Genomic DNA, 25637 nt, shown 5'->3' with positions numbered 1-25637 from the left:
CTTAAATAAGATAAAGAATCTTCCCTACTGAAATTTCAGTAATGAAACAGTTTTTAAACTGTCTTTTCAACAAAGCATCATATTTAATAAATGTTAATTAACTCAGTTAATTAACTATCTGTTGAAACCCATTAAAGAACATGAAATGCACTATGTAAAACCACCGCGCCTGCAGTGACTAGCTCAGCTGTCTTGACGGCAGTGCAGGCATCCCCCATCATCCCGTGGCCCTGAGCTCCTGATGCTGGTAAGAGAGCACGCTGCCTCCTCAGATGGAGAGAAACGGTGAAAGCATTTTCTGAAATCTACAGCACTGACAAAACATAACTGACAAATCCCAGGCTCCTTGGAGGCTGTCATTTTCTGCTTCTGGCCAACACCCGTCAATGAGCAGAACCACCCCATTCCTGAGCTATGGGACTCACGTGGGAAGCAGTTTTGGAGAAATTTCCAGGTATAGAATGTAACCAACTATACATAGAACTCTCACAAAAGAAAAGATGCAATACTCTGGTATTGGAACACAGTCAAAATATTCTCCTAAGCCTTAGTAGATGGAAAGGCTGGGCTTCTCCTCAGCCACTTATTAATTTCACAGCCAGTGAGCATCTCCCACAAACCCTGTTTCCCTGTGTCTGCTGGGAGGCTGAGGCACACTGCTGCTGTCGATCTTATAAGTCACAGGGCAGAGGCGAGTGTCTCATGCCTGCAACCCTCACACAGGCTCGCCTCCTAGCCTCACTGTCTGAACTTGGCCACATTTTTTCACCTGTTTATTTTGGTATCTGTTTTTCTGTAAGCTGCCTGAAATGTGTTTTGGAACAAGTCAGAAGAATCAGTGGGTAGGTAAATGGACTGAAGGAAAGGTCAACAGAAAGAAGAAAGGAAAGGGGAACAAAGAAAATTTCCTATGCAAAACCCTCTTCTAGTCAGGGAAGGAAACCACCATGGAGAATTGTGAAGAGGCAGGTAGCTTAGGACTGTTTCCTGGATTCCATGAAAAGTCACACCAAGAGATGAGAGGGTAGAATTATAAATAATAAAAGAAAAATAGCATGCATGGTTGAAAAATATACCTACAATATGTACTTTATAAAGAATAGATTAAAATCAGCAGGGCCCAATAACACAATCATTGGGTATTCACAGAAATGAGAATCCCATCTCCAAACCACAAGGCATCCCTTTGGAGCAGAGAGTCAACACGGGACGGTCACAAAGCCGTCACCACAAAAGCTATGCTATCCTGCACTTACGAGGAACGAGCAGGTGTGCTCGGGCTGCCAACGCGTGTTATTTATCACACACAGCACCTCTACGGGGGTGGGGGGGACGCCTAGCGAGCCCCGTCTCTGCAGGACAGAAAACAAGTCCGTGAGAGGCTAAGCCGACCTACCAGTTCTCCATCTCACAGGACTGGTCAATTCAGAGCAGGACTAGAACTCGGACCCACATTTGTATCCACAGTACTACCGTACATTATGTCCTTTTTGTGTGTATAATACATTTGTTTCTGGCATGAAAGGATATGTAATAAATGTTCGGTTGTTTTGTCTATCTCATTAGCTCACAATCATTATATTTTTGAACTGCACTCTTTTCCCCTGGAGAAAGAATGGAAAGAGCACGTGTCAGAATGAGTTTGGGCTCCATTCTTTATCTGTTACCTCATCTCATCCAAGTCCCCAACCTTGGAGAAGGAACAAGTATTCTCTTCATTTTAAAGAGAGGGCTCCAGTGATGGTGACTTACTCAACTCGAAAATGAAGGCTGGGGAAAGGCACATGCAGCAACCAGAGCAGTATCATCTGTAGGAAGGCAAAAAGAGCCCAGGGGAGGGCTCAGGGGGTCAGGTTTATTTAATTTCATTCGATAAAAGAATACCAAATTCTAAAAATACTAGCATGCAATGTATTTGCTCTTTCTTGATATCTAAATATTTCCACAGCCCACATGTAACATTATCGTGAACTAGTGAAAGGAAGAGTCCTCAGGCAGGGAAAATCAATGCCACAGGCAGGCTGAAACCCAGGCTGGAGGAAAGGAAGATAAAGGGCATAGATAAGAAGAGGGGAAATTTTGGGAAAAAGACATTATCACAAGGACTCTCAAGCATCATCCAACAATCATATAATCATTCATTCAAGAGAGAGTTACTGACATCCTATTTTGTGCAAGATTTTACAGACGGCAAAGAAAGACCGCAGCGTCCATGGTGGCAGCAAGTGGTGGGACAATAATACAATTCTGATCCCGGTACCTTGCACACTTGTACTCAGTATAAAGGTAAAAATATAAAGTAAAATAATACTATGTAAACTCTATGCATTTTTGAAACAAAATTAAAGAAGACCTAAATACCTGGACAGACACACCACACACATTCATGGATCAAATGACAGAGCTCTTGGCATGGCAGTGCTCCCCAGAACGATCCGTATACTCAACGTGGTCTCGATCACAATCCCAGTGGGCTCCTCTGCAGTAAATGACTAGCTGCTGCTACAATTCATATGGGAATTCGAGGGTTTCAGTAACAAAACAAGAACAATGTGAGAGGACTTGTAATTTTCAATTTCAAACCTTACAACTGTATCTCCAGGTGAGATTAGAGGCCATTTTTAAGTTATTACTGTGTTTATCCTTATTTTCTAAATTCTGTACCATGAATATACCTGTTAGAATAAGAAAAATAAAAAGTAAGATATATTTTAAAACATGCACAACAATTGATTCATTGGGAAAAAAATTATTTTAACTATAAAGAGGTAAATAAATATCAAGTGAAAAAGGACTACTTAAAAACTAGTGTGCATATACAATTTTCATAATTTGAAAACTGAAAAGCACAAACACATCAAGTTTCTAGGGAGACCAGTGAAACATACTAATAGTTATTTTCAAAAATTCTAATTGAACAATGAAATCTCAAGAAAGGCAAAATCCTAATTGGCAGCCAACTGCAAACACATGGAGAGCAAAGGCCTAGAAATCACAGCTCCTTTAACTCTGCTACTAACTCAATAGGAGAGGAAATTCCTCACAGAGGGGACAGTGGAATCCCATTCATAAGGCAGGATACACAGTACAAACTGCTGTATTAGGGGAGTGTATTTCTTAGGAGAATTCTAAAGTTACAACATTGCTTAAAAACTATAAAAACACTGTCAGACAGATTAAAACACACAGTCATATATATTATATACAAACATATGAAGCCTTCTCTCATGTTGCATAGAAATACAAACATATTTGTTCATTTATAGGCACTGATAAAATTATCCCAGTTGGAATATTTCAACTAAAACAAATAATCAATACTACACTCCTCTTGTCAAATCTACTTGATAAGTTATTCTGCTATATAACCACAAATTGTCTAAGATAGATCTAAAATTATTGAAAAAGATCTTTGTATGGTTCCTTGAATTCTTCTCAAAATTCCAAGCTTAATTTTAAAATAGATCTGAGCAGTATTTCTATATTATCTATTCCCTTATAAAATAAACAACACAGTCTATTGTCAAAATTCTGTCCTTACAATGATTCATGAGCACCGTATCCTCACAAAATTGCTGGACTGAAATGCACTATCCAGACACTGTGACCGAACCAATGAAACACAAGGAAGACAGTGACCCTATTCTGGAGGGCTTATAATCTGTGTCAACACCGGGGTTTTTATTTGATTGGTTTGATTGGGTAGCAAAATAAAATCAATCAAATACTTCCTTCTTTGAGCATTCTGTAAGTCATGACTGTTTTTAGTGTCATGAGCAGGAAAGACTTAAGCATGACTTGATTAGATCAACTAGCAACAATCATCACTGGAGAGTGAATAATAAAGAAGTTAACTGATAGCAATGCTTCTGCCTACATGAGACCTAAAATAAACCTACACTGGTTTCCGAAAGGAAAATGAGGAGATGAGGTCCCCAATGAGAAAAGAAACTAACAAGAAATCAAAAAAGGAAAGACGTTTTCATTCACGATTCCAGGCAGTAGTGGAGCATGGTGGTGAAGAGCACAGTTGCTACAAACATGAGGGTCTGAACTCCCACAGCACTGGGTAGCTGTGACACTGATATTTCAGTGAAATTTTCTGCATCTCAGTCTTCTATCCATAGACTGGGGAGAACAACCACACCCATCTCCTAGAACGGTCCTACGAATTAAGTCATTTTAGATATACAAGTTTAAATAAAATAATTCAGATTTTAAATAATACCCCAAAAGCACAAGGAACAAAGAAAACAGAGATAAATTGGAGTTCATCAAAATTTAGAACTTTGCTTCAAAGGGCACCATCCAGAAAGTGAAAAAACAACACACAGGAGAAAACTTTTTCAAATCATTTATCTGATTAGGAATTTGTATCTCCAAATGTAAGGAAAAAAAAAAAACTCCTACAACTCAACACTAAAAAGGCAACTCAATTCAAATGTGAATAAAGGATCTGAAAAGGTATTTTTCAAGGAAAATATACAAATGTTCAATAAGCACAATGAAACGATATTCAATATCATTAGCTGTAAAGGAAATGAAGTCAAAACCACTAGGAGAAACCGCTTCACACTCACTACAATAGGTTATAATAAAAAAAAGAATAACAAGCACCAATGAGGACACAGAGGAAGCGGAACGCGCAGCCCTTGCTGGTGAGGACGTAACACAGCGTGGCCACTTTGGAAAACAGCCTGGCAGGTCCTCAGAGAGTTGAACATTTGGTTTCTGAATGAACCAGAATTCTGCTGTCTGGGCACACACGTAAGAGAACTGAAAACAAATGTCCACATAAAAACTCCTAAAGGAATGTTAACGGCAACACTACTCATCACAGCCAAAAAGCAGCAACAACCCAAATGCCTATCACGTGATGAATGGGTAAACAGTGGGGCCCAGCCATACAGTGGAATACTATTCAGCAATAGTGAAGCATAGAGCACTGACCCAGGCCACAACCTGGACAAACATTGAAAACGCTACTCAGTGTGAAAGAAGTCAGTCACAATAGACGGCTCCACTTACAAGAAGTGACTCGATTTACATGAAATGTCCAGCTCAGGCAAACCCACAGAGAGAGAAGAGTGGCTCCTTGGGGCTGGGGGAGGATGGGAAGATGGGAATGACTGCTTATGCATATGGGGCTTCCTGTTGGGGGATGAAAATATTCTAAGATTGACTGCGATACACAATTCTGGGCATAGAGTAAAAACCGCTGTACATTTTAATGGGTGAATTGTATTAAAACTGTTAAGAAAAAAAGCACCTCTGGCCAGTACCTTCCATAGTAAATGCAAATTGCTAACTTTTGTTAGAGGAAGAAGAAACTGTCCTCAGCATGATAGCAGGAGATCAGCAAATGTGAGCTAACCGGAGTTGGACAAGAGCATTTCACTTGAAACAGTAGCTGAGTGTACATGAAATATTCAGAAATACGAAAATCAGTTTGACATTACGAAGAAACATTCTGCTTCAAATGCAGATCAAGTATTAGGCAAGCCCAGCAGCTACAAAAGTACAGAGAAGAAACTTGGTTCTTAAAACAAGCACCAGAGCCATCAAGGAAATCGTGGTGAGGAAAGCAGGCGGCCGAATATCTGGAAAAGTTTGCTACAAATAATTTCTCCACTGAAAATTTAAAAATAAAATGAAACTGATGAAATTCTCTGTTGACCTCACGTGAATGGGCTTCCTCTGGTGCTAGACTCTTCTGTAACCCCGATTGAAAGACTCAGGAAAATCAGCATGGCTCCTGGGAGTCCCCAAAGGACTGCCCATCAGCACGCTGACCACCATCAAATCTGCCAGCGTTGTATTACAGAGAAGAGACCAACTTCTGAAAGGCACAGGAAATGTTGAAAAGGGAAGAAAAGGCTGCAGTCAGTCCTGGGACAGAGGCCCTCTGAGCAGAGGCCAGAAGGCTGAAGGTGAACTGCAGTGGCCCTGGGGCAGGAAGGGACCACGAGGGAACAGATCTCAATTCTCTTCTCTGTCTTCATCTGGTAGGAGAGATAAAGCCTGCATCGTTCTCACCTGGAACTGTGGGTTCTGGCTGGCAGAAGTCTTACCGATATGGAATGATTATTCAAGACTCTGTGGAAAAAGTCAAGAAATCGAGAGGGAGTAGGGAGTCAACTCCAAGAGACTCTCAAATGCTCCCATATTTATTGTGTATAATCAAAGGAAAATTCATTAGCAGTTGTGTGATAGTAAGGAGGAACTTCGGGAAAGACAGGGTGAGGCAGAGATTGTAGAATACACAATGAGTACAAAGGATTAGTTTAATTTTAAGGAAGTAATGGGGTGAAGGGAACAAGATACATTTTTAGATATGTGAATTACAAAGCAGACCACCAGACCAGCCAGGTCCTTGTTTTGGGGATAATTGACTTTCTAACAGCACACAAGCCCAGCGTTTATAGCTGAGGGCCTTGGTCCTTGCTTTGCAACCAGCAGAGTGCTATCTAAAACCTCAGCTATTCAAGCAAAGCATTGTCTCTGCTTTTTAAGGCAAGGAGACTGCAGTGAGGATGCACATGTACTTGCTTACTAAGCAGTTTCTAAGCATACTTTTCTCTTCTTAAAGTTCACAGGCGGCTGGGGTGTGTTACAATTTGTTAACGCAATCATGGGCTCTCACATGGAACCATTATGGAGGACAGCCTAGGATGACAAATCCTGGCTGTCAGTCTTTTTCTGCCAGCTGCAGCCACTCTAGCAGGGACTAGACACATCCGTGAATAACGATCCTACATAACCACCGACACTCTTAACTCCTGGTGCTTGAAACTTAATAGTAGCTCTACACAACTTACCGAAGAAAAGTTTCAGAAATAAAAGTTATTATAATCCCATTATATCTCATCATATTACTGATTTTTCTGATTGCTCTAAGCTGTTTCTACTTAGTAAAGCACCTAATTCTGCAGGTGAATTCAGTAATTCCCATTGGGCAAATCTAGCCAGCTTGGGCTCGCTAACTCCTATTAGTCAAATTCCGATAAACGTAACTGATTTCTTTGTTTATCAATTTCAGCCGGGAGGAGAGGAAGTGTCACTCTCTTCCTCAGCCCACCCTCAAATCTTTTCTCATCAACTCAGGCCTCCTGAAAACATAACAAAGAATTTTTTTCCCTTCTACTCTTTCCACAAACCCAACAGGAAACATTAGCTTGGAGAAATAATTAAACACAAATGTTAAAACAAAAATCTATAAACCTGAAGCAACCCCATCTCCGAATCATGATACACAATGACATGAGAGTAAGTGTGTCAGGCACAAAGCATGCGGGAGCCTGACCACCTGATTTCTATTCTTCAAAGGAAGGAAGGTTTTCGTATTTTTTATTATAATTCTTTGTCATTGCTTCTGATTATGCCAAAAAGTAGTTTATGAAATAATTATGCACTGCAATAACAGACATTTATTGTATAAATTAAAGAAGGCATTCAGAGGGGTAGGAAAACCCACCTCTGTAAAAAATGCAAAATTTCTTCCCTTGTTAAGAACACGTATACAAAATACAACAGAGAATTCAAATTCTTGTGGAGAAGAGCAAAAGTCACAGAACCAAAGCAAAGTCATTATAATGAGTCAATTCAAAATTCACTGGACAAACATGCTCAATGCATTCAAATAATATTAAAGGCACACTGCTAACCATTCACTTAATGATCTGCAGGCTACAGGAAGAATTTCCCTCTATAACAGACAAAAGAAATCAATAGGTTGCCCCAACAAACAAGGACCAAATAACAATCAGGTTTTTAACAGTTCTGATAAATCAGCATGTTCTAAAGATCAAAATCCAGAAATTTTAAACATTCATTCAAACCACAATGAAACAAGCCCTTAAAAAAAAAGCCATAGAATCTAAGCACATAGATCATGTACATAGATCAATGAGAATTTCTTGTGCTGCTGGAAGAAAGAACAGGCAATAGCCTTTTACTTGAAAAATAAAACTACTTTTAAAGATAACTGCTAAAACACATTTCATCATTCATGTTGCCTTGAAAAATCTGAGGCACTTGTATCTGATCAGAAAAGCAATTCTGAGTAATACTAGGTTACAATTCAGTACCAATTTGCTTTAGAAGAAAAGAGAAATGAAAAGCTACTGTTTCTCATATCCTGCACAAAGTGTGTAGTGCCTCCTTGACTCTTTCTCCTCCCATTTTCTAAGCTCATTCTCCCCAAACATTCTGAAACAAGTATGAGAAGCTCTTATTCCCAATAATATGCCAAATGACAAACAATATCAATTTATTTGTGTATATATATGCCTAAACATTGAACTGGAGGAGAAAGGTATCCGAAGCCTATATGGAACTTATTTCTACCTTCCTGAAATCACACACACAAACGTTCACACAGACACAGACACTTACCCCTGGATTACTGGGCACTTCACAAGCTTAGTACTTACAACTTCTAGAAGATAACTTTTTAGTTAGTTTAAAATACAAAACTGTCAGCTTTTGAAAGACTTGATCATCTGCTAAACCATCCAAATACCAAAGAGACCCAACTAGCCTTCTCTGTAGAATGTAATTTCCCTTGATGGCAAAACAGACCCTAAGAATTACTGGATCAAAGATTCGTGTTTATCACTACCTATGATCGTTTTTAAGCACATTAACAGATTCAGAAATTATTTCTCAACAACAATTATTCTTATTAAAATAGCATACATGTTCAATTGTCTATACCGAGACTAGGTACCTTGATGGTGTTTAAGAGCTATTTTGTTTATTGCAATAGTTATTTTCAAGTGCAGACAAGGAGGGTGTGTATTACTCAGTTGTAAAACACCTGCTTAGCATGCACAATACCCTGGCTTCATTCTGCATTACCTCCAAAAAATAAATAAAAATAAGTGCATATTTAAAAATAATAAAGTTATAAAAAAATGCAGACTAAAAACCACTGCAATCTATGGGCTACAATTATACAAAAAAAGTGTTTGTATCAAATATTGACTATATGCCAATCACAGAGACAACCACATATCACACCTGACCACCATCACGTGTGATTCTCAGCAACCCTACTAAGTAGACACGGATGAGGAACCCGGCTCCGCGGATGAGGAGATGGAGCTCGGAGGAGCCGGGGACGCTGACCGTCCTGCTCCCCGTGACGCCGCGTCAGCCCAGGGCAAGCGCTGACAGAGCTGCACTGAGGGGACACCCAGCTGCACGGAAGTTTGGGGCACTGGGGGGCCCCAGAAAACACTAAAAATTGTTCAGTGGAAAACCAGCTCAAATATATTACACTGTGCCGCATCCTTTAAAAAGGGAAAATGACTGAGACCTTTTTGATGCCTCCGTGTCCTTTCTGCCATCATCAATTATTTGCCCTCTCAGCATCACAAGTGATGAACTGGACCCCATATGAAGTGCACTCAGATAGAAGAGCTTTTAAAGTTATTTTATGAAGTTTGTAAGACTCTGTCTATGCCTCACACAGGCGGTCATCCAGCACTTCTCACCTGTGTGGACGTAAGACCTGAAATCACTCCTTTCTGCTTTTTAAAATCCCTTCATCTAATCGAGAGTTTTCAACAGCAAAGAAGCAGCTCAACCACAGACAGTGGACAGCTTTTCACCAAACGGACTCGAACATCCCATCAGACAACCTGGAAGCCCTTTTCTTCTATTAAACCCACTTCTAGGTACTTCATCATTTTCTGATTGGTGGACTTGGCCTCTGACTGGCTTACTCAGAGAGCACCCAGCCTCACATCCGGGGGTGGGAGAGGACCCCGCTGTTGGGGGAAATCAGTGCGGTTGGTGAAAATCCTCCAGCCAGGTCTGCTCGAGTTGAAGTGACACACGTTCTCAGAAATTATACCGTCAGCACCCCTGGGCTCCAATGGACTGATTTCACATTAACCAAACTCATCACACACTGATGAAAGAAAACCAGAAACTTAAATTACTAATGTAACAGAAGATGTGAAACTATGAACCAGACTGAAATATCAGAGTTCAACCATGAGTACATTTTCTCCTCCACCGCCCAATCACGGGCAGGCAGTCACATGGCAAACATGGACAGAAGCAGAGCAGGAAGGGATTCTAGATTAACTCAATGGACTAGATTTCTGTTATAAGAACTGATATACTGCCTGGAAAACAATTAACGCTAATCACAGTGCACTTTCCGTGGACAGTGGCCAAGATACGACTATGAGCACCTGTGTAACTCTCCTTTCCCTGTCCTTTCTGGGCTAACTTATGCACAGGGGTACATAGATTCAGGGATACAGATAACGCTAAACACCCAAAGCCCATCTCTGGTAGCCTCAAAACAAGACAGCCAGGGTTTGAATACCAGCTCTGCCACTTACTAGTTCTGTGACTTTGGCCAACTTACTTACCCTCTGTATGCCTCAATTTTCACATTGTAAACCTGGGACAACAATCAAATCTTCCTTACTCGCTCGTTGAGAAGATTGAAGGATTCATTTCTGTAAAACTCTCAGAAAAGAATGTGGCACACTTTTGGTGCTCAACAAATGTTAAATTAATATCAAAGTGATTTACCAGTCTCACTTCTAATCATTTATGTGTTTCCTGGTTAGTCTAAGTCACAAAGAAAATCCTTATTTCTACTTTTATAAACTCTTGGGGAGCACCTTTTTCTTCTATCTCACCACCTGTTAAAACCGTGTGAGGGGATGCCTCCTAACCACTCCTCTGGGCTATGGAGAGTGCTTCTCCCTTCACACCCCTGGCCCCTGGCCCACAGCTAGCCTTCATCACAGTAACAGAGTGAGGTGTGAGTCTGGGAAGACAAGCAGAGCATTTGAAACCCTTCCTTTCCCTCCAGTGTTTGTTACCATTGGGAAGCACCCGGGATGCTCAGTTCCATGGCAGTAAAGCCCTGTGCATGAAGGGGCAGGTCCTCTCAAGGGAAGGCTCGCTGTGGCCCAGAGATATCTGGGACAGCGTGAGTCTCTAATTCTGGGACACAGTGTCATGACATGCATTTCCCACAGCCCTGAAGTTCATGGAGAATGTGGCTTCATCAGTAACAAAGAAGACATTTATAGCATGCCTACTTTTTTGTGTCATCTCTCAGTTGGCTGCTGGAGAGAACATGTGTATAAGTATTGGATCTCCTTAGGCCCCAACATATATGAAGTAACAAATAATTCTGTGGCTTAACGTTGGTTCAGGACGACTGTGTAACATTTCTTACTATGCTGATGCTTAATTATGGGTATAGGAACTATGGAACCTCCTCAAATATCTCTCATCATAAAACCAGCTTTTCTTATTTTCCTGTTTCTTAGTAATTGCCAAAGACTCTCAAATGATGGCTTCACACAAAACAGCAGCTAAAGTTTTTGAGCCCTCTTGACATACCAACTGTGGTAAACACTTTACAAAATTTCTAATTCTCACAATTCTACAAAGCAGATATGAATGTCCCCATCTCACAGATGAGGGAAAATCTCAAAATGAACTGACTCAGGCTCACGTGGCTCAGTGGCAGCGCGTGCACGCAAACCCAAGTCAAAAACTACACCCCTTCGTAAATGCACCAAATCTCCTACCACCAATTAACACACAGGGGCGGAGTCAATACTCAGGGAACTCAGTACACTTTTCAGCTTTAACGTGCTCCAGAGGCCGCTTCTAGCTGCTTTATAAAATCCCAGCTCACTGGTTTCTAACACTGGAAGACAAGACGAATTTTGCCATTGTTTGCAAAGCAAGTCTGAAATGTTCACAGTGACATGACAGAATAAAACTAAGATATAAGCAGAATAATTTTTCCAGGTAGACAGACATAATGGACATTGGGCTATTCTGAAACATTAAGCAAAGAAATCAAAATAAAATAACGTTGTTTAAGCCTTCTTTTACAAACAGGAAAATCAAGACTGTAAGAAAGTGCAACAGCGCCAACTATGGGTAAAAAGACCTTCCAGGTTGCCGGGAAACATGCAACAAAAAAATTGCCTGTAGGATCAGAAACGAGAATCAGATAACTAAAAGCTTATGTAGCACATACTGCACTTTGCTTCTGGGGAAGGGAGGGGTATTCAGTATTTAATCTGATATTGCTAATACTCCTGAATATAAACAAAAGACATAGGCTCATGGAAACTCATCTTAGAAAAGGAAAGAATCCAGTCCAGCCACTTCATTTTACAGGAGGGGAAACTGAGACATGGGATCTGTCCTCCTGGCAATCGGCAGCAAAGCTCTCCTAGGCCTCATGTCTTGCACTGTAGCAAAAGCACTGTACTAGGCACTATATTCATAAGTCACGTTTGTATTTTTCCAACAGTAGGTTATCTAAGTATTTTGCAAAACACTTCTGAAAGAGCCAGGATATCATACAAGTTTATTGACATACAGAAACATTTATTTGTATAATAAAACAGCATGAGCTTTATTCTCTCTATTAGAAAAGTGACATGTCAAATCAATATTTTGATATTTTAAACCTGTTAAGAGTGCAGGAAATAAAATCAAAATTTAATCGCAAAGGAGAGAAGCTTATTCCCTAAAAATGATCAATGTGGATTTTACTAAACTTAATGGATCTGGTCAGAATCCCACGAATTTAAATGTCTGAGTGGATGGTTACACGGCAACATAATTTCTCAGTTGTAACAATACATATTCAGTGTAATTAATCTTCAAGGTCATCTGATTAAGGTAATTTAACTAGTCCCTGTCTCACTAGAATGATACAGATTTCATTAAAACTTCATACTACACTAAAAAAAACTGAATCCTTGTTACTTTAAACCATATTCAAATATATCATATATACATATTGAATATGCATCAGAAATAAGGAAAACTCTTTAGTATTCAGAGTTGATCCTTCTAAAATATCTGTCATTGTGACAGCAAACTTTTATTAATCACCTCTTAGGTTCTTTGTATACAAGGCTCCTAACTCTCACAGTCAGACAATTTAAAAGATATTACTCAAATTTCACAAATGAGGAAATGTACTTAAGCCATGAAAACAATTTACATTTTCATCAACAGGAAAGAGAAGAGTAAAGATTTTACTTACAATATTCACTGACAATCTTTTCTTCCATATTAAGACTACATAAAGCAACTCAGTCTTTGTAAGTATTTCTGTCAATAAGGGCCACTAGAGAAAAACAAGTAACATCCTTAGCACTGGTTGGACTTTCAAAGCCCTCTTCTCTTTTTCACTATAAGTATTTTTAATGTTGGGTTTTTAGTGCTTACAGAGCACTAAAAAAAATATAAGTAACTTTTTATATAATTACCTGAGAACTAAACATTTGTGAAAATGTACAATTTTAATTTATGCCACTCTGTCTCACATTCTCAATGGTGTCTCTCCTTTGAAGTCCTCATCTGGCTAAGATAACTAAAATCGGCCATTTATGGAGCCACAGGAATAAGGGTAACCACTTAATGGGAGGCTGATTAGAGGAGCAGTTGAGAATGCATAGTGTGCAGCCTGGATTCCAGCACCGAGCTAGCCACTGCCAGCTGCGCGTGATTCGGGACAAACTGCTCCATCTCTCAATCCCTCAGCTGCAAAAAAGGAGACACTGATACCTACCGTCAAACACCTGCTAGGAAGTAAAACACGAGGAAAGCATTTTAGACTTAGGTAGGTGTCCACTCAGAGCGAGTTTGGTCATTATGATGATGAGGATGGCTGTTAGTAAATTAAGCTAGGCCAAAAAGGAGAAATCACCTTAAAGGAGAAACATTTTATGTCAATGAGCATTTCTTTTTGGATGGATTGCAGAATATTCTATTGATTTTTTTAATAAAACAAGTTTTGTCCATTAATTATAGATTTACAGGTTCATGACAAGTCCCCAGAAAAAGAATTAGAGGCCTCTAACCTCTGAATACTAAGACAATAAAGTTTAAAAAAAATTACGGGGGAGATTATACCTCATTTTGGAGAGTATGTGCTTAGCATGCATGAGGCCCTCAGATCAGTCCCCATTAACTCCATTTAAAAACTAAGTTTTTTAAGAAATGGAGAATTAAAGCAAAAAGATGGAGGATTACAGAATTTTTAGAGACTCATCTCAGATTTTAGATTGGGAAGAAACCATCTATTTCTCAGAAGAAATCTTGAGAACTATGTAACCTGGATCTGAGATGTCTAGTCTTCTAACATTATTCATGAATTCATATTATCAAGTCTTAAAACTACCTGATAACCCACAGTGGTGATACTGATATAAAAGCTGCCAATGCGGATCGAGCTCCGGCTAGGACTGCTCTGTTCTGACATCTCTGCCCCTGAGGCCTCACCAGGCTGAGAGCACTAAATTCGGTCATACATGAGCATCTCATGTAAGTCCTCCATTTGCGTTTCTCACTCTCCCCTCACCACTCCCTCTAAGGGAAGCACTGTTATCATCTTCCCCACCCGCATACAAGGCCACTGAGGCACAGAGACTAAACCCGTTCCAGGTCACATTGGCATTGAAGGACGTCTGTATTTCTGCTGTTTTGCTTTTGACAAAGGAACCTGAGATATCAATTCAAGGGAGACTGTTAAATAATCAAGTCTGTCAGGTCTTCACCTCAAAGAGCAGATGCTATAAATTCCTGATGTAGGATGAGGCTGCCGCCACAAAATGACTCAGCTAGAAATTAATATCCAAGATGAAGCAGCGGATACACGTAAATATTCACGACTGTCAACTCCGCTCATGGGTCTGGGCCCTTCACTGTCTGAACGGGGGTGAAATCCCCACCCGTGTCCGGGAGGGAAGCGTGGCTCTTCCCGGTCTCACCCAGGATTCACGGGCTATTTCCCCACACACACTGGCCTCAACGATTAAAAGCTGTCAAGATTTTTACACCATGCAAAACTAAAAGACATTTCTGCAGATGGAGCACTTCCTCAGGCTTAAATCTTTTTTGCCTACACTCAGCAAGGGGGAAAAATGAAACATGATTCTACAAAGTCTCTGGCCCTCACCACTCACAGGAGTAGAACGGCCACAGCACAAGATGACTCTTGACATGGCAGGATGAGAACAAATTAAAGCCGCCCTACAACAGGCACAACCAGACACAGCGCTCAGCAGTCTTCTGCACACTCACGGTTGTGCAGCCCTCACCACCATCTATTTCCAGAACACTTCATCACCCCAAAAGAATCCCCCTTTCACTAGCAGACACTTCCTAATCCCCCTCCACCAAGCCCCTTGCAACCATCACCTGCTCTCTGCCTCTGCATGTGCCTATTCCGGGCATTTCAGATCACTGAATTCAACAGAATGTGGCCGTTTGTGTCTGGTTCCTTTCACTTAATGTGCTGTTATCAAGGCTTGTCAACTTTGAAGTGGTATCAGCGTCTCTCTCTCTTTTTTTTTTTTGGAAAACGTTAAAGATTATTAGAAGGTGGTAAGTACTATCAAAAAGAGTAGAGTGGAGCATAAGTGATTGGGTTTCAAAGGGAAAAGGGTGGGTTGAACAGTCAGGGTGGACTTTCCAAAACAGGTGGCCCTTTTCATTTTCCTCTTTTTTTTTCATTTTTATTCACTCTTACGTGTGAATAATGTTCCACTACATGGAGATACTACATTCTGTTCATCCATTCAACAGCTATGTATGGACGAGGTTCAGAAGAATGAGTGTAAGTGGTGACTAGCAGGGATGGCATTTAAGCAAAGGGCAAAATGTGCTTTCAAAAAAAAAGCCAACCAACAGAGGCACAAGGAAATTCACTGCGTTTCTGAGCAAAGTGCATGCTTGCTTCGGCAGGACTACCGTGCAGGGCTGGGGCGGATATTGGCAGGAATCACGGTGTGGGAGTCACCTGAGAAGACTCCTCACTGCAAGCAGCTCAACCAATTCTCCTCCCTCATCCTGTATTGTTAGAGCAATGTTTCTAGGTTACTCTTATTTCAAGTAATAGCAATTTACTGCACATCTGAACATCTCCATCAGACCGCATTACCTCCAAGCCACAGAAAATCATTCACTAACCAGAGCAGCTCCAGGATATAACGGTGATGGATCAGGGAGTCTTGCAGCATTCCAGCATGCAGGCACAAACCCCATATGTGCCCTGGTGATGTCCGGAAAATAAAATGCATGGAAATATCTCACTGCTGATACACGACATCTGCCCTCAAATTGCCCCAAAATCATGCTGGCAAAGCAGTACTCAACCCTCTCAGTACAAAAAAAAAAAAAGGTAAGAAGGAAAATTAAGGCTCTTCCATTGAAAACCAGCAACCATCACTGCCAGTATCTGAGCTGGAATGCTCCTGACTTCGAAAACCACTGCGCATTTACTATTCAAACGTGAAACTCATATATGTATTTCACGTAGATGATATTGCAGTAGGATTTTTCTTTTCAAAATTTCCAGTTGCAAAATTAGCACAAGAAAGTTTATGCTTCAGGTTTAAAAAAAGTCAATTATCCTCCACTTTCTTAATTTTGAACTTACTATTATTTTATAAATGGGGCTATGCTGCGGATTTTAAACAAACTGTTTGATTTCTGCAAACAAGACCTTTATGATCTCACTATTTCAGAGCAAACTTTAACGATTCTTTGAGAGGTGAGGCCTGGGGGGCTCACTGACAGCTCTTTAAATACTGACAAGGATGTGCTATTAAGTAATGCAAAGGCTCTAACTCCACAGTAGCTCAGAAAGCAAAGAAACTACACCAAAAACTTACTTAAACAATTTTATATATTCCTATTCTTTTGAATATTAAATTTCTTAAAAGATATGATTTTTTTTGAAAAAGACAACAGCTGTATTAAATTTCCTCTCACCAAGCAATCTTTATCAAGAATAAAAACCCCTTTGGAAATCAAAATGACAGGACGTTTCTAGCTAAGTGAACATCCAGAACTGAACACAAACTTAGATCCTATCAGATCTCACTCGAACGAGCTCAACAGCATCCTGGGCTACCCTGGAAATTAGCTCTTCCAAATTTCCAAATGGAAATTATCAGTTCCAAATGTTGGCTGAGCTAAGATCATCACACAAGGCAGGGAAAGAGAGAAGAGGGAAGTCCAGCTGGCGGCCTCCATCAGTTTTCTTGCAGCCACAAGGTTCCTCTAGGGCGGCCCCGCTAACAAGGCCCCCCATAAGGAAATCCGGCATCCACACTGCCCCTGACGTCCCCAAGCAGCCCCGACGCCCTTCTCCGAGCCTGTGAATGGTCTTCTAATGATCCCCCAGTTGGTGGCACCCTCCACCTCTTCCCCGCTACACACACACACAAAGCCAAGGCAGCCTTCCCAAATCACAAATTTGATTACATCACCCCACTTCAAACCATTCAGAGGCTCCCTGGTGGAATTCTATCCCCACTCCAGACCTTGCTCGCCCAGCCTCACCTCAGTACCCAGGTCCCCAGTGACCTCAGGGGCCCCCTGACCTGCTCCTACTTCCCACTTGCCTCCAGGCTCATTTTGACTGTTTCCCAAGGAAGCCTTCCCTCCCTCCAAAATCCACAATTTGTTCCTCTGTTCCTAGAATATTATAGGCTTAAGTAAACTTCTGACAATGCTAAGCTCTCAAGAAGCAAATACATTTTGCTTACTAATGTGGCTACATCCTCTCTCCCCTAGACTCAGAGAAGTGCGTGTGTTATGAATAAATAAATGACGGGGTGAGTCTCAAAGTGACAGACATAGCTACTCTCGCCCGTCCCGACCCTTCTGTCTGTAGAATATCAGAAGCAAAACCAGAAGTACCTTTCCTGAGGGTCACTTTCTGATGACACCCTTCACTGTATACTGTGTCAGTTCTAGTAAAACCCAACCTCTTCCAAAGCCCTCCACCCCAGACTCTCTCCAGTGTCCTCCCCAGCAGGGGAACCCTCCACTCTGGACCACACAGGGCACTCTCCCCAGGTCCCCACGCCAAAAGCCTCCAAGCGCCTGCCCGGGCTGCACCTGCGACCTGAGCCACATTCTTGACTCCTTCTCCTGGCTGATTCTTACTCTGTCATCACAACTGAATGTAGAGCACATTTCTTCCAGGAAGTCCTCTCTGATAATGTCCTTTAGGTCTTGGCTGGGCTCCGTCTACAGCAGCAGTACATGGTGACCAACTGGGTAGTTGCCCCCTCCTTTGAGACCACGAAATCTTGGGGGCCACGTGGGAAGGAGTGAGAGATTGCAAGAGGGCTGGGGGAAGCAAAAAGCAAAAATCACAGCGCAAGTCCCAAATTCAAGGACAATTTCTCAGAAAAAATATAAACTATTTCACACGTGTGCAATTTGGCTAATATTTTTGTGGCTTGTGGACAGCAAGAACTTGGTGTTCTAGTCCAGAACCAAGGTTTCATGCAAAGAAATGTATACATTCATATCCAAAGGAAACCAGAGCTGCTCAAAAACAGTTTGCAGTTAGAATTGAAAGGAACTTTGATAAAGACAATCTCTCTCTCTTCATTCTTTTCTGGCATCATATAATTTTAGAAGTATTTGCGAGACTAAGAGATGGCTACAGCCCGTGATTATGCACTGGAGTTTTTGAGGCTGAGGAAGCCCAGATTACATGCACTGTGTAAATGCAATCACACCAACACACTGATAGGTGCCGTGGTGGCGGAGCTGATGTTCCAAAGCAGGCAGCCTTATGCTGTAAGAGAACACTAAATAGAAAGGAAGAAATGCAATGTCCTGTACTCAATTTCATTTGCTATATGGGCCATTAACTGATAGTATATCTTGACTAATGAAACCCAAAAATAAATTGTCATGTCGATTTTCTTCATCTGATCGTTTTATGCTAAATTTGGATATTAAACCCTCACTCCATAAGTAAAGCTCAGGCTTATGCTGCAGCACAGCTACAGCCCGTGGAATAAAGCCAATCAAGGGAGAACTGGAGAGTTTCCCTTCAGAAGCTGCTAAGTGTGGTTTTGCACCTGTAGGTCATTTGCAACCACGTCATCGACCTAGGAGTAAGACCTAACCTAACATCTGTGGGGAGAAAAGCACTGCGGTGCTTCCGAACCAACAGAGAACACTGAGCTTTGTGAAACAGTCCTGAGGCACTTAAATCATACTTTTTCTGAAAGGCTCCAAAACTGACCCACTTCACCATTCCAGGTTCAACAGGGAGGTACCGGAATTAATAGAGAGTACATGCTCTTGAAGTCTGACAAGGCCATGCTTGAATTCGGCTACAGCACTTACTAGCCACTAAATGGACAAATTTCTGAACCCTTCTGAGAAGGCTTCCCAATCCGCAAAAGGGGGCTGCCACCGCCACCTGGGAGGCATGGATGTGAATGCAACACGCAAGTAGGGCGGCCGACTGGTACCTGACACGGGGCCTGGCTAGTTGCCTTCCGCTGCCCTTCTCCCCCTTTGAACTTACACTGTTCCCCCGGTAAGGATCAAGCCCCCGGTACAGACTGCCCGTATCTTCTGTGTATCCCCGGATACATGCTTTACCCTTAGGAGCCAAGAAAAACAACTGCCTCCTCCCAAGACACTATCAATGTTCTTAAGGGTCTGGGTATTTTTTACTCTATTTTGCAGGGAGAGTATTCGAGAACTTTCCAAGCACCATTCTCCAGGTTGGCTCCCCTCACAGCGCCCATCCCTTCTCACCTCAGATACTTTGTATGATTGCCTTCTGTTCATGGGAAAGCAAGTCCGGTAAGGTGGGACTCCATAGGCCTCCCTCCCTCCCTCACAGGTGAGTGTGACTACATTGTCCCCACTCCAAATCCAGCTTCTAAGAAGTCTACCCTCCCGGACCCTGCAGCCTCTGCACCTTCCCAAGACACACACACAGCCACGACCCTCCCTTCAGATTTCTTCCTGGCTGGCCCTGTTCACCGCCCGGCCCATTAAGGATAAACGCCATTAGTCGAAAAATCGCAAACGCCGCTGACTGACACAGCAAAGCTGCATGGTCTGGGCTTTCCTCCAAACCAGGCACAGCCCTGCCCCCCACAGCCTAATTCTGCACCTCTCGAGATGATCTAATTCACATGCAAGGCTGTGAACACCAGCTAAGAATGACGACCAGCAAAGTGTGTCTCTAGTCCGGCTCCTTCACCTGAGCCCCAGTCTCATAGACACCAGTGTCTCTTTGAAGTCCTAACTTGGATGACAAATGGCACCTTAAAAATGCCTCATGTCCACCATTTACTCTGGAATTTGATTCCTGGCATGTACCTCCCAGACTCCCCATTTTAGTAACAGCCCCAGTACCCATCTATGTGTTTGAGGTCACATTCAATTTCCCCTGTTCCCTCCCCCCGGCCCTGCTCTGGAATCTGTCATGTAATTTCCTTCACTAAGCCCATCTCAAGTCTAGTTCTGCAGGGACCATGGCCGGAACCCCACAAGCTCACAGCATGGTGCAGTGAGTCACAGTCCTCCGTAGGTTACTCCCTGGAGGGGGAGGCATCTCCTGGCACGGGTCACCTCAGAAGGCAATGGATTCTCATAAAGGAGGCCCAGGAAAAGTTCTCACGTGGTCTGAGCTTTGAAGGGCCCGAGGTCCGGGGGAGCTCCTAATTAGCAGACACATTTGCCAGTGAGCAGGTGAGGATGCAGGAACTTAGGCAAGACTGTTCTCACTCCGACCCCTGGGCTCTCGGGAGCCACGGGAAGTGCCTGTGTCCAGGGTAGTACAGCCCGGCCATCACAGATACCAGTCTGCATTTGCCAACCTGGACAGCATAGACTCCATCTACTTGCGACACTTACTTCTGTTCTGTTCCCCACCCAGAATGTGATGGACTCATTCAGATAATCTGTCCTGACCCAAGCGAGACAAATTCAGTGAAAAATGAAGTGTCCACATTTGGACCAGAGCATGAAAGGAGCAACAATGTCTCATGGTCAGCATGATGGTGGTGGCCAAACCCTTCCACCAGGTGAGAAGAACCATGGTGGGGGTGAGAATCCAAGGTACTAGGTCGGCCAAAGCATCTTCCTTCACGGTTGACTGGGGTGTTGGAGACTGACTACCACAAACTAAAAGAAGCCGTCAGTGGTGGACGCCAACTGCAACAGACACGGATTCAGCTCTTTACTGCCAACATGGGTTAAAAGTAAAGGCCGGGGCAGGGAGGTCTGCACGGCTGCTGAGGCAAACCACAGACCCAGCTGTGAATGCCCACTGGCTGGAGCAGAGAGGAAGCTACGGCCCTTTTTGCAGTCCCTGTGTCCAAAAGATCCAGGTGAGCCAGGTACTTAGGAGAAGGTCATGTTGTCCTGATACTCAGAAAAGCCAGCCTCATAAAGGGAACAAAAGATTGGCATGGATTTTAGACCCACTTCTGCCCCTTTATGAAGGCAAAGTAAGGTAAATGGCACGGGGAAGTTGAATGCAAAGGAAAAAAAAACTGACTGCTTCCTCCAACAGCGTCCCTTGCAGCTGTTCCATCCCGAGCCTGCCACTTCCTCATCAGTGACCGCCGGCCAGGAAGCGCCGTCACGCACGTCACACAGCGACAGCCAGGAACCGCGTGCCGAGCACGTTTGTGTAAAAGCAGGAATCGAGCAAAATGCTGCAGAGTTTGACCTTACAAGTTTAAATTCTCCATGAAAAGAATCCCTCAGCAGCCGCCTTAATCAATTCGCATCTCACTTCTTCAAAACAATCAAACAAGTTTAATAAGGGTGCATTTGTCACCAAATATAAGGAGGACCAAACATGTCCCTAAAAGCAAGGATTTTAACAGGTATCAAACACCAGTGGGTGATGTGCTAACAAAGCAAATATTCCAAAAAATTAGAAATTAAAAAGATGACTAGGATAATACACGGATCAAGGCATCTGTTAAGTTTTTGCTTTTTAAAGCGATGGAGACAGCACGGAGGGCGATCTGGCTATTCCCAATGCAGCGTGTGCACAGCCCACATTTTCAGAAGCAACAACATGCTCACTGGGCAGTACAAGAGAAAAATGAATGAAGAAAAAGGAGAAGAGGAACAAGAGATAATTAAAAACACACAAGAAGAAAAATGATTTTTACAGCATGTACATGAATTTACGAGAGTGTGTGAGGCCAGGGACGCGGGGACGGTGAGACCCACCCTCACCTCCTGCTCCAGGGGAGGCAGGGGCCTGAGGGGAGCGGCGCTGCCGGGGGACCCCAGTGTGGTCAGCGCCCCTAACCAAAACTCCACCTACATGCATCTAGGCAGCTTTTGAGCTACAAATTGTGGTCACATTTCAGGCTCACTTCCACCACGAGTAGCAGGAGAGAATTAGGCTCTTCTCCTGAACCAAAGCATTGCTTTATAAATTAATGACTGTGGAATAGAAAAAGCAACAATGGAATAAAATGACTGGAAGAGAATGTGCTTGACCCGAGCTCACTGGTCGCGTTAACTCACTGACATTAAGATGCTGGCTGAGCCCTTATGGTACCAGAACAGAAAGACCCACAAGGAGGGAGGTTTAATGCGCTGCTGTATTTGATGCCTGGAGCCATGCGTGGTACACGAGGTTCTGGGTAAACAATGGTGACAGTGTCTTCCACTATGGGCTAAGCACATATCCAGGTACTCCGCCAAATCCCAAGGGCAGACTTCAAAAGTCAAAATCAAGCTGACATTCTCTGGTGTGTTTTTAGACTCAGAGCGAAGCAGTTGCTGAGCAAAAATGTCACCAGTGCCTCCTATGACAAAAGAGGAGGCACTGGCCTGGGGGCTGGGGAAGGGCTCCGGGCTTCGACTGCTCACCCACCAGTCTGTCCAGGGGGAGAAGGTGGTCCCTGCTTATGTTGCACCGATGCACCTACCTTGACTGACGCCTTGGGACTCAGCAGGTGGTGACAGGTGAGGTGAACGGAGCCAGCCTTGGTGTACCATGGTGCTGGCAGCTATGCTCTCAGCAGTGCCCAGGTTCCTAAACCTGACACCTCATCTCCAAGGAGAAGAAGGGGAGTGCGGGCATGTAGATCACAGGGCCCTGTGAGGACAAGCACAGATCATGGACACGAAATGACTTGCCCCTTCCTTAAGCCATAGAGGTATGTTCGGGAGGAACAGAAAATTCATCCAGAGCCCAATAGGCACCTCACGCAGGTGGGACTCGGGTCCCCTCTGCCTATCACTCACAGGGCTGGTCTCGACATTCTTTTTATCAATTATCTGGCATCTTCTCCAACTTACCAACAACCAGAAAGTAGAATCTGATCTTAGTTAAGTTCAAGAATCACAGAGCACCGCCTCCACAGCGGGCCCGGCAGCATGTACCAGGTCCTCCGACCGTCACCTGTGGGACCGCCATGAGCGATCTCCAGACTCAAGGACCGAGGCCGTAGGCTGGGGGGACATAGCTTCTCTCACTCTCCCCAGCAAAGGGGGACCACCTCTCGGCAAAGGCATCTCACCCTCTTCTGCATGAGGGACAGCACGATAGATACACGGGGAAACAGAGCAGAAGGTGGGAAGCCCAGAAGAGCTCGTCTGCACTTCCAAGGCAAAGTGGGGCCGTTGACTTAATCACAGTGACAAAGTGAGAATGAGCATTTCTCTGTTCTCTACCATACTCCACGTGATACGCCTTTCCCTGCATTAGGAGTTAATTCGGAAGTCCCTGGCAGTGTTTCTGATATCCAAACCTGGCATGGTGGCTGTCGGGCAGGAAGAGAGGGCCTGAGCCTAACAGGTGCTGGGCCTGGGGGGCAGGAGACACTGGCTCCAGCCCCAGCTCAACCAGCGCCTCATTCTGCCTCTCGGGATTCAGCATCTCATCTATAAACAAAGGGTTCACACTGTCTCAGGACAGGCTTCCCAACAAAAATGAAATGAGAGCCATGTAAAGAAAGTTTCCCAGTTGCCACATTTAAAACGGTAAACAAAGAAACAAACCAACAAACAGAAAACAAATACTAGAAACAGATTTTAAGAACAGATCTTACTTAATCTACTGTATTTAAAATACTAACATTTTGACATGTAATCAATATAGGAAGTAACATGATAGTTAATATTCTTTTACTAGACAAGCCTCAGCGTCTGATGTGCATTTGACCTACAGCACATCTCAACACAGACCAGCCTCCTCCCCAGTGCTCCTAGCATCAGTGACTGTGGCTACTATATTGGACAGCAACTCCAGGGGTCCCACCAGTGGTCCTGGCTGAAAAGCGGGAGTAAGTGTCCACACTAACCCTAAAAGGGTCTCTCTGAAACAAAGGCAGATTCACTTTTAAATGTCTGTAAACCGGCGGGCTGCCCTTCCCTCCCCCCTTGGCTACAAGACAGTCTTCTTCTTTGCTGATCACTTTCTGGATGTAGGGAAGAAACCTGGCACACAGCCAGGGTGGACTGGTCTCCAGGGAAACTTACCTGCTGTCTGTCTTCAGTCCCATGACGTCCTCCTTCTCAAACGGGATGCAGAGGAGGGTGATCTTGTTCCCAGATATGTCGGGGGCCCCATCCAGCTACTTGGACTTGGGCAAGATGAGGAGTGACTCTGTGAAGTCCTCGATCCTCTTCTCCACCACCCTGCAGTCCTCGTAGATTGAAGGCCACGTTGGTGAGCGACTGCTCGGCTACCTCCCCATGCAACACAAAGACAAAGAGCTGAGAGTCATTAAGCGTGGTGTCATTCAGCTCCTCTGCATGTGGAGCTTCTCGAAGCCCTTGGCCGAGAGGCAGTCAGTAATGGTGACAAGGCCCACGACCTTGCAGTGGGTCTGGAAGTCGCTCCACCCATTCTCGGGCGCATAGTGGTGCCTGTAGTGGATACAGAGTGCCCACTGGGAGCCGCACGGGCTGGTCTGGCTCACCGAGGAGATTCGCTTATAGATGCAAAAGAAATTCTCCTCTGAGATGATCCCCACGGGTTGGAACACCACGGGAAGTGTCTCATAGTCCTCAGCACACTGCACGTAGTCAGGGATGCTGATGTTGCAGGCCCTGCTGAGAGGGGAGAGGAGATCGAGGTACATACTGTGCTGTGGGCTGTGGGCCCATCTGGGTTGCGGTGACCTGGTGTGTACCAGTCACAAGGCAAGGGAAGCCAAAGCAAATCCGGGGGTAGAGTTTGTCCTCAGAGTCTGCACATGGCTACCGTAGCTCGGATCACATTACCCAGCTTTTGGTCCAGGCTTCCTGCCCCTGCAGTGTAGGGTCATTTCTTGTTTTCTGTTTCCAAGCACCTAGCAAGGCCCTGATGGAAAATCACTGCTCAAAAATGCTGAATAAATAAATGAACAAAGGAACTGCTTTCCCCAACCCCCTTCAGCAGAATATAAAGAAATATAAAGATCAAAAGATCTGGATTTCTATCCAAATTATTTGAACTCCTAAGCTGCAGAATAATGGATAAGAAAACTCTCTTTGGGGAGGAAGGTACAGTTCAGTGATAGAGCACAAGCTTAACATGTACGAGATCCTGGGGTCAAAGCCCAGAACCTCATTTTAAAAAATTAAACAAATAAATAAACCTAATTATCCTTCTCAAAAAAATTTTTTAATTAAAAATTCAAAAAACACCTTCAATTGACACATCATTGTAAACTTGAATAAACTTCAATTAAAAAAAACTCCTTGACTTACAAGAATATATCTGGATTACACAAGTTTGCAAATGTAAAATGCCTAGGGTACCACCTTCATAAAAAGGAGGGACTGTACAAATTTACTATCTCTCCTTTATGAGCTATATTTCCTTTTGG

The 25637-nt window shown here is 43.3% G+C and overlaps 2 long non-coding RNA genes across 2 annotated transcripts in view; both read right to left on the bottom strand.

Annotated features, from left to right (window-relative positions):
* LOC140694693 (uncharacterized) overlaps positions 1–24546 on the bottom strand; it is a 55296-nt gene extending 30750 nt beyond the window's left edge. Inside the window, exons 1-2 of the long non-coding RNA XR_012070275.1 lie at positions 24304–24546; positions 22749–22918 (exon numbers count right to left, since the gene is read on the bottom strand). This is a non-coding gene — a long non-coding RNA (uncharacterized lncRNA). The remainder of the gene's footprint in view (positions 1–22748; positions 22919–24303) is intronic.
* LOC140694698 (uncharacterized) overlaps positions 1–25637 on the bottom strand; it is a 321210-nt gene that overhangs the window by 151093 nt on the left and 144480 nt on the right. The window lies entirely within an intron of this gene.

The sequence above is a fragment of the Vicugna pacos genome, unplaced genomic scaffold (assembly GCF_048564905.1).
Source record: "Vicugna pacos unplaced genomic scaffold, VicPac4 scaffold_102, whole genome shotgun sequence".
Classification (NCBI taxonomy): domain Eukaryota; kingdom Metazoa; phylum Chordata; class Mammalia; order Artiodactyla; family Camelidae; genus Vicugna; species Vicugna pacos.
This window is presented reverse-complemented; position numbering and strand designations above follow the sequence as displayed.